We start from the raw sequence: 8,635 nt of genomic DNA on the forward strand, positions 1-8,635 counted from the left end.
CAGATTGCCCCTCTGATTCCTCTTCTGCACCAGGCTCTTGTATGTAACAAGCTCCACACCAGAAGAATGTCACAAAGGTTTGAGGGGGTTTGCAGATATTAGTAAGGCTCTAATGAGAAAGACCACACCCTCTTTACTTCCTGTCCCACACTGGCTTGTGACTTTTGTCACCTCAAGGACTAAAAACTCTATGCTAGCAAAACTATGAAATCTTTGAACAGAGCAAAGCTTGATCTGATATCGGAGTGTGAGCTGCCTTGAGATGAGATGGCCGTTTGTATAATCTAGGTGTCACTGTTTATCTCAAAACTGTGAAGTGCCCTGAGCAGCTCTGTAGCGCTCTGTGACACATCCCAGTGCCTGTTCAGCTGTGGCTCTGTTTCTTTCCTTTTAACTGGGGTGTATCATTCAATTAAATTAATAAACTTGTTTATTTTGTAAACATAGTATGTTTTCCTCTACTCTTTGCCAATGCCACACATGTGAACACTGCATTTTGCCATATGCACCTCTGGGATAAGCTTCAATTTCTTCTCTGCTAGGGTTAGGCTGTTTGCTCCTTGCCTCTCTCCCTCACTCTCTCCTTCCCTCTCTTTCCCTCTCCCATGCTCCCCCTCTTATTGTGACTGCAAGGTCATTCTTACCAAGAAAACTCATAAACATACTGAGTACATATGTCAGGTAAACGCTTACAAGTTGCATTAATGGTTTAAATAGCAAGAACAATTGAAATACATCGTCAGAGATGTTCAGCAAAAGTATTCATTTGTGTGTCAATACAGCTTTTTATAAGTTTTATCAATCAGAAAGGGAGGAAGTAGAGTTGGAGTGATGGTCTCATATGTGTTTCATCTGTTGAAGGTTTAGATGGGCCTTTTAAATATGTTTATTGGTCATTATTGTGGATTTTCTGTTACTTAGGCCCCTCCTCCAATTTTCTTTTTTTTTTTTTTTTCCTTTTCAAATGCTTTTAATGCTTTTCAGACAGTGAGAGCTTGTTGCAATGGCTGGAGGCTGCACTGGTGGCTGAGAGCACCCCTTGCCTGCCCGAAACTCCTTCCCTCCAGGAAATGCTTGAGAGGGGCCACGCCCGCCTTGAGGCCCCATCTTGTATGGTAGAATGTTCTATCCAGGATGGCCCTGCTCCTCCTTCCCCCAAAGTCTCCCTCAAGCCCAGGAGAAGGGGTTCTTGCAGGTCCCTAGTTGCTGATGACGTGCCCAGACCAGGTCTCATGCTTGGTCCCTGGTGCCAGGTGGGTGATGACCACCTCTACAGCCTGCAGCTTCTCGTTCTTGGGCGGGATAGAGCACATCTTATAGGTGACTTCGTCGCCTTCCACCGGAACATACTCCCCTTCCACATCAGAGATGTGCAGGAAGATGTCAGGACCACCATCACCTGGGGTGATGAAGCCGTGGCCCTTGGACCGGCAGAAGCATTTACAGACTCCTTTGTAGACGGGGCCCTGCGAAGCCCGCACTGTCGCTGAGAAGGTCCTTGTCCGGCGGGTAGGCAGAGGGCTAGGGACCACATTGCCCCGCAGGGGGGATGGAGAGCGATCCCGGGTGCGAGGAGTATCCAATAGCCCTACAGAAGTCTGATGCGTGGGGGGCTGCAGCGGCGGTGGAGGAGGCTCAGATGACATGGCTGACCTGGCGACACGTCCTACTCCTCCAGCTGCTGCTCTTCGACTGCAAGAAAAGATCTCCTCCTCCAATTTTCTATGAGAATATTTTTTGCATATTATGATTTGGAAGAGATCTTTGTTCCCAAGATCAAGTACTAAGATCAAAGATATCATTGAGCAGAGTGTAACTTGGTCTATCAGAAGTGTGAGCTACTTGGAGATGGCCATTTGTACAATGTCATTGTTTTTCTCAGCCATTAAGAGCACTGATTGCTCTTCCGTTGGGCGTGGGTTCAATTCCCAGCATGTACGTGTTGGCTCACAACCATCTGTAATTCCAGTCTCAGGAGACCCCACACTGTCTTTCAGCCTCTGTGGATACCAAGCATGCATGTGGTGCACAAGCATACATTCAGGCAAAATACCCACATACAAAAAATTATATAATAAAAGCAAGTATTAAAGAAATAGCCATTTGGGCCAACAAGATGACTCAATGATGGCTGTTGAGCTGAGCTTGCTCCTGGGACCTACATAAAGGTACAAGAGAGGAACAAACTTCACAAAGTTGCCTTCTGTTGTGCACACTCACCAAACATCATGTATAGGTACCCAGCAATAATAGTACATTTTATTAAAGTACCAGCCATTTTTCTTTCATATGGTTTATTTTTATTGCCATACCATCTTTTGATTATGCGCATGGAAAGTTTTCTCCTAGTGAGAAGTTTAAAATATTTAGTTAGGTACCCAGTCTTGAGCAGTGGCTTCTGGGTGCTAAGCTGTGGTGTAAAACCAAGGCACGAGGTGGGACTTTCAGTGGCAGACATGATTTGAAAGGGTAAAATCTCCCCCAGACAGTAGTGATGTTGCAGGACTCTTTCTGGAATAAGCACTGTGACACCAATGAGAGTGGAAGTGAGGAGATGTCATCGGGTGGGTGGAAGCCAGGACAGCTCCTGAAAGGCTTCCTCCCCAGGCTAGTTTATATTCCCATTCAGTACTCTAAAACCACAAGGTGGGGAGGGCAAGCAAGCAAGAATTTACAAAAGCTCACAGGGCAGCCAGCAGGTTGCTAAGGGCAACAGCCCATTGTCTCAGCTATTTCTTCAGGTCATTCTGTTCCAGGTAGCAGGTGAAGTCAGGCTTGACGAATAGGCAGTAGAAACAGTATTTTAAGTAACTAAAGAGATTAATAAATCAACATCCAATAGTTGGCCTTTTGTACCTTTTTCTACTTCAGTAAGATTGTGTGTTAACATGTGCAAGATTCTGAACTTAATCCCAAGAATTATTATAAAAAATGATTACACATATACCTGGCACTCTGTATCTATGGATTCCATGTGGTTTCAATCAAACTCAGTTCAAAAATAACTGTCAGAACTGGGATCTGCAGAAACTTTCTTGTCAATATTCGCTAAGCAAGATATTGGAACAACTCCTTATTTGCATAGCATTTCTATGGCATTGGTTACTTCACACTCCTCAGAGATGATTGGCTGCCCGTAACACAGGGCTTTTGATGGCTCAGCAGCTACTGCTGCTTGTCCCTGTAACAGCTCCCCAGACCTGAGGAGGCCCCAAGACCTTAGAACAACTGACTTACTCCATGATGGAAATACCATTCAGGCCATAAAACTCAGCATGTAGTAGACTACCCCACCTGCTGAAACGAAAACAAAGTCCATAGTTCTGAGATGGTCTCTAAATGTGCTAACCTTGCCTTTTGGCTTCCATAGTTCCCAGGCTAGTCACCAACTGGCTAATAAAGATTTTTTTTTTTTTTTTATTGGCTCAAACCTGCATCTGAGTAGTTTTCTCTGGTGGATCCCTGACAACAGTCGCCAAGACTGACCGCCTGAGTCTGATCCCCTCACATGGTAGATGAAGAGAATTGACCCCTACAAAAGTCCTATATGCTGCACCTGCCCCCCCCCCAACAAAAATAAACGTAATAAAAATTATATAAAGGATAGTGTATATGGATTACATGTAAATACCCCCTTCTTTTTTGTGAGGTACTGGGATACCTGCAGATTTGGGTGTTCTTGAGTACACTGGACCCAGCCCTCAGGGGTACTATAGGCCTGTGTCTCCCTCAGGGGTACTATAGGCCTGTGTCTCCCTCAGGGGTACTATAGGCCTGTGTCTCCTTGCTCAGTATTCATGATTATCTTCTTTGTCCTTGCTAGAAAATATTTTATTTTATTTTATGGCCTTCCCAGCCTTGAACAGGCTAAACAGACAGTGAGCGCTTGCCACAAAGGATATTATCAACCTTGGTAGAGTCACCTGCCTTACTTGCACGTGCAAGTTCCTACGGGAACTTAAAAGAATAGACTGCCCACTGACCTTGCTTTGCAAAACAATCCAGCTGAAACCAAAGGGTGGGGTCTGTGGGCTTGCCCTTTATAAACGCAGTGCTGAATTTTAAACTTGGAGCCTTGTCTCAACTTCATTCTTCTCTTAAAACCCCCACCACACTGCACTCCCCCACTCCCACACACACCCCCCTTCTCTTTTTCATTTCCAGTCCCCCTTTCAGGTAAACTCAGTTTGTTCATGGCCCCTGGACAGCTATATTATATTATTTTAAAATTTGAGACAGGGTCTCCCTATGTAGCCCTGTCTGGCCTGGAACTTGCTGTATAGACTAGGCTAGTCACAAACTCAGAGATTACTCTGCCTCTGTGAGATTAAAACTGTGAACAAGTCAAGCCTGATTTTGGAATAGATTTTGATGGAAACGGTAAAGGAAGTTTGTGCATTTGTCAAGCCAATTTCGGCTTCGGTGTTAAATAATCAGGCCTTTGAGGACTGATGCTAATAATAGTCACACGTAGTCCAAATGAGAAAAAGGACAGGTGGCCTGGTAAGTGGGCACGGCATGCTCCTGACACTCAGCACTCACTGGTCACCAACCCAGAAGCTCACCAAATCACAGGGTGGACAGTGTTTACGCAATTAGTCTCTAGGGCCCTTTCCCTCCATTCTGAAGGTCAGGGGGTTGGTCTGGTTGAAGTGCCTGTTTTAAATTATGCTTCTCCAGCCACTGAGTAGCTTTTTGCAAGATTTGGCACAACTTGTTCCAGGAGATTTTTTTTTGAAAACTCAAGAGTTATTTTAGACATCTCAAATTTTGATTTCTTGAGGAAAAAACAGTGTAGTCTCAATTAGACAAGTTTAATTTATTTTCAAGTGTACCACTTTGGGAAGATTTAAAATCAAGGTGGTGGGTAGTATATCCTTTTTATGTTTGCGGAAGTGAGGAATGCAATTTCCCCCATCTTCTGTAACATTTCAAAATACCTTTTCATTAAGACAACCTAAAGTAAAAATTCTGTCACAAAGCTGGTCAAAACCTAGCATTGTGTTTATTGAGCTGTGTGCATAGGCAGCAAAGGAAAATGACCTGGGCATGGTAGTAGATTGCACTTGGTGCTAGGGCAGGAGCATCACAAGTTGGAAGCCAGTCTGGGCTATGCAGTAAAAGAAACCCAGTCTCTAAAAGGGAGGTTTTGTGCGGAGTTGAGGACTCCATTGTGTCTCTACCCTAAGAAAGGAAAGAAAGAAAAAAAGTACCTGTTTATTGTAACCCTAGGTTCACACACAAACAGAGAAAAATGACCACAGATAGTTTAAAGTTGGGTTGTATCGTCACCACCACCACCATCACCACCACCATTATCATCATCATCATCGTCATCATTACCATTGTCATCATCATATAATCATCAATCACCCACCACCACCACCACCACCATCTTTGTGAATGACAGACATCTTTGAGTCGACATCTGGTTTCTTCTTCAAATATCCCCCACTTATTTTCTTATTACTGTGTGTGTATGATATATGGTGGAGGCTCACAAGTGCCACAGCACACATGGAAAGGACACAGGACAGATTTCAGGGGCCAGTCCTTCCCCTGAGTTTTCAAGGGATCAAACTCCAGTCTTCAGGCTTTGGCAGCAAGTGCTTTCACTGAGCCATCTTGCTGCCTGCCCCACTTTAGTTTTTGAGACTCACACTGAACCTGCAGGTTCCTGGTTGGTCTTTGCTGACTGAGCAGCAAGCCCAAGGCATCCTTTTTGTGTCTGATTCCCAGTGCTGGAACTACAGGTATTGAGGGCCATGCTCAGCTTTTATACCAGTGCCAGGATCTGAACTCATGTCCTCCTGATTGCATGGCAAGCACTTTACCAATGGAATGTAGTCTTCAGTTCCCCTTTATTGATTTTAGGATTGGGAGCCATTACTTCGTTCTGTAAATTACATTAAATGCTGTTTGATGAGCTGAGCAAACGAGCTGTCTTCTCTGTCTTATAGACAGAGAAGGTGTGGAGAGAGCAGAAACAAAGCACAAATAGAAGATCTGTCATTTCTGTCATTTCCCTCCCATGATGGGGACAGAGGATGAAAACAAAATCAGCCAAATGAACAAACAAATGACAAACGGGCATCAGATTATTCCAGGCTTCCTTTCATGAAGATGAAAGGTCACAACTGAAAGAGACATCCCCCTTCCAGGCTCTGGAGTACTGTAGAGGGTGGCCGCTTGGCTTCTGGATGAGTCAGTCAACAACTTAGCTTTGGTTTGAGGACATGGAACTTCAGTGTGGGTGATTCCAATTTGATTGTCAGCTTGTCTGTGTGGTCCAGTACAGGGCAAAGCCGTGGTGCCACCTACAATTTTTACTTAACTAAAATTCCACTGTGAGTTCAGTTTAATATGCAATTAAAAATTAATGGGGCTGATATTTATTTATTTATTTATTTATTTAGTGCTATTCTTTAGTGTAGAAAACTTGGAGTACATAAGAAAGCACAAAGAAAAACTAATTATAATGGCACTGCTCTATAGACCACAGTTAACATTTGGGTCCAAGCTCCCACGCCCCTTGGTGCAGGGATGAAACCAAGACTAGTTGAGTGTTCTACCACTGAGTTACACACTCACCCTGTAGAAGTCACTACAGCACATTTTCAGTTGTTGAATATACTATCTATGCTAACCGACTCCACGTATAGCTTTTGCTGGTCTGTTTTATATAGTTCAGTGGCTGGAATTTTATTGTATGAGTTAAAATATGCCTCTCTCCCCTGTGACCACTCTTTTTGCTTCTCTCTTTGTTCAGAGACAGAGTTTGATGGAGCCTAGACTGGCTTCAAACTTGTCGTGTAACCAAGATAACATTGAACTTCTGACACCCCTGCCTGACTCTCTCTCCAGACTGTTGGCATTAAAGTCATGTGATATTATGCCTAATTTGTGTGGTCCTAGGGATTGAACCCAGGGCTCTGTGCTATTGACTGAGTTACACTCCCATCCAGCAAAAATGTTTTCTGTAACTTTATCTCTAGTGGCTGCCAAATTTTCCCTGATACAGAATTTGAAAATTTATTTATTATTATATGTAAGTACACTATAGCTGTCTTCAGATGTACCAGAAGAGGGCATCAGATCTCATTACAGATGGTTGTGAGCCACCATGTGGTTGCTGGGATTTGAATTCAGGACCTTCGGAAGAGCAGTCGGAGCTCTTAACCACTGAGCCATCTCTCCAGCCCAAAAATGAAATTTTCTTATCTTCTGGTAACTACATATGTTCAATGCAAAAATTTAGACAGGACAAAAATTTTAAAACATGTTTGTCAACCATAGTGTATATTCTGTCAATATTTAGAAATATTAATTCCCAGCTACATAAACATATATATATGTATATATATATATATATATATACACACACACACACACAAATACATACATATACATATGTAAGCACCCCCACACACCTCCCCCACACATACACTTTAAATGCATGTCCTGTTTTGTAGCTTTTCTCATTTTAATACTGAATACCTTTTGAAGATGATAGAAAGTGACCATTGTCACTGGTGCAGGGCATATGCCTGTGATTCAAGCATCTAGGGAGGTCAAAGAAGCTTCAGTTGGAGGCCAACCTGAGCAACTTGGCCAGATCTGTCAAAAAAACAAATAGACTTCGCCAAATTTAAATGTATAACTCTGTGGTGACTTGAATAGGTATGGTTCCCAGAGATTCGTGTTTTTTAATTCGTGGGCCATAGGTAGTGGCACTTATGGAGGTATGGCTTTATTGGAGGCCTTGTTATAGGAAGTGTGTCACCGTGAAGGTGCGGCTTTTGAGGTCTTAAATGTTCAAGCTATGCTTAGTGTAGAAACACATCCAGTCTCTTCAAAATTCAGCCTCTAAAATGTAAAGCTCTCAGCTCTTTTTTTAGCACCATGTCTGCCTGGATGCTGCCATGCTTCCCACCATGATGATAACATATTAATCCTCTGAAACTGTAAGCCAGCCCAAACTAAATGTTCTCATTTACTAGAGTTGCCATGGTCACGGTGTCTCTTCACAGCAATGAAACCCTAAGACAGACTCCATCTACAGAGCTGTCTTAGTTACTTTTTTATTGCTACGGTAAGACACCATGAACAAGGCAACTTATAGACAAAGGAGTTTACTGGGGGCTTATATTTCAGAGCATGAGTCTATGACCATCATAAAGGAGAACATGGTAGCAGGCAGGTATGATGCTGGAGCAGTAGCTGAGAGTTTCCATCTTAAGATGCACCGTGAGTTGGGGTGGGGTAGGGAGAGAACTAACTGCAATGGCATATGTGATGCTCTGAGTGAGAATGGTTCCCAGAGTTCATATATGTGGTTCATATAGTCTTGCTTATTCTAAAGTTGGTTAAACTGTCTGAGGATTAGGAGGTGTAGCCATGTTGGAGATGTGTCATTGGGGGTGGGCTTTGAGGTTTCAAAGCTCACAAAATTCCAAGAGCTCTCTTTTGCTCTCTGCCTTGTGATTATTGTCTTGATTATTATTGGCATGTAAGTACTCAGCTACTGCTCCATTGCCATAGCTGGCTGTCTGCTCCGTGCTCCCTGCCATGGTGGGACTCTACAGTGGGAAGCTTACCATGAGCTTGTCAATCTATGTAACATATCTTTATAGAA

The 8,635-nt window shown here is 43.3% G+C and overlaps 1 long non-coding RNA gene and 1 pseudogene across 1 annotated transcript; both read right to left on the minus strand.

Moving 5' to 3' along the window:
* On the minus strand, positions 955-1,694 carry Gm9791 (predicted pseudogene 9791; annotated as a pseudogene).
* On the minus strand, positions 4,987-8,066 carry Gm46798. The gene is made up of 2 exons (XR_001783802.1): positions 7,498-8,066; positions 4,987-5,184 (listed from the first exon to the last, which is right to left on the minus strand). It is a non-coding gene; the product is annotated as a predicted gene, 46798 (long non-coding RNA).
* Between the last annotated feature and the right edge of the window lie 569 nt (positions 8,067-8,635).

Source organism: Mus musculus, chromosome 3, assembly GCF_000001635.26.
Source record: "Mus musculus strain C57BL/6J chromosome 3, GRCm38.p6 C57BL/6J".
Classification (NCBI taxonomy): Eukaryota; Metazoa; Chordata; class Mammalia; order Rodentia; family Muridae; genus Mus; species Mus musculus.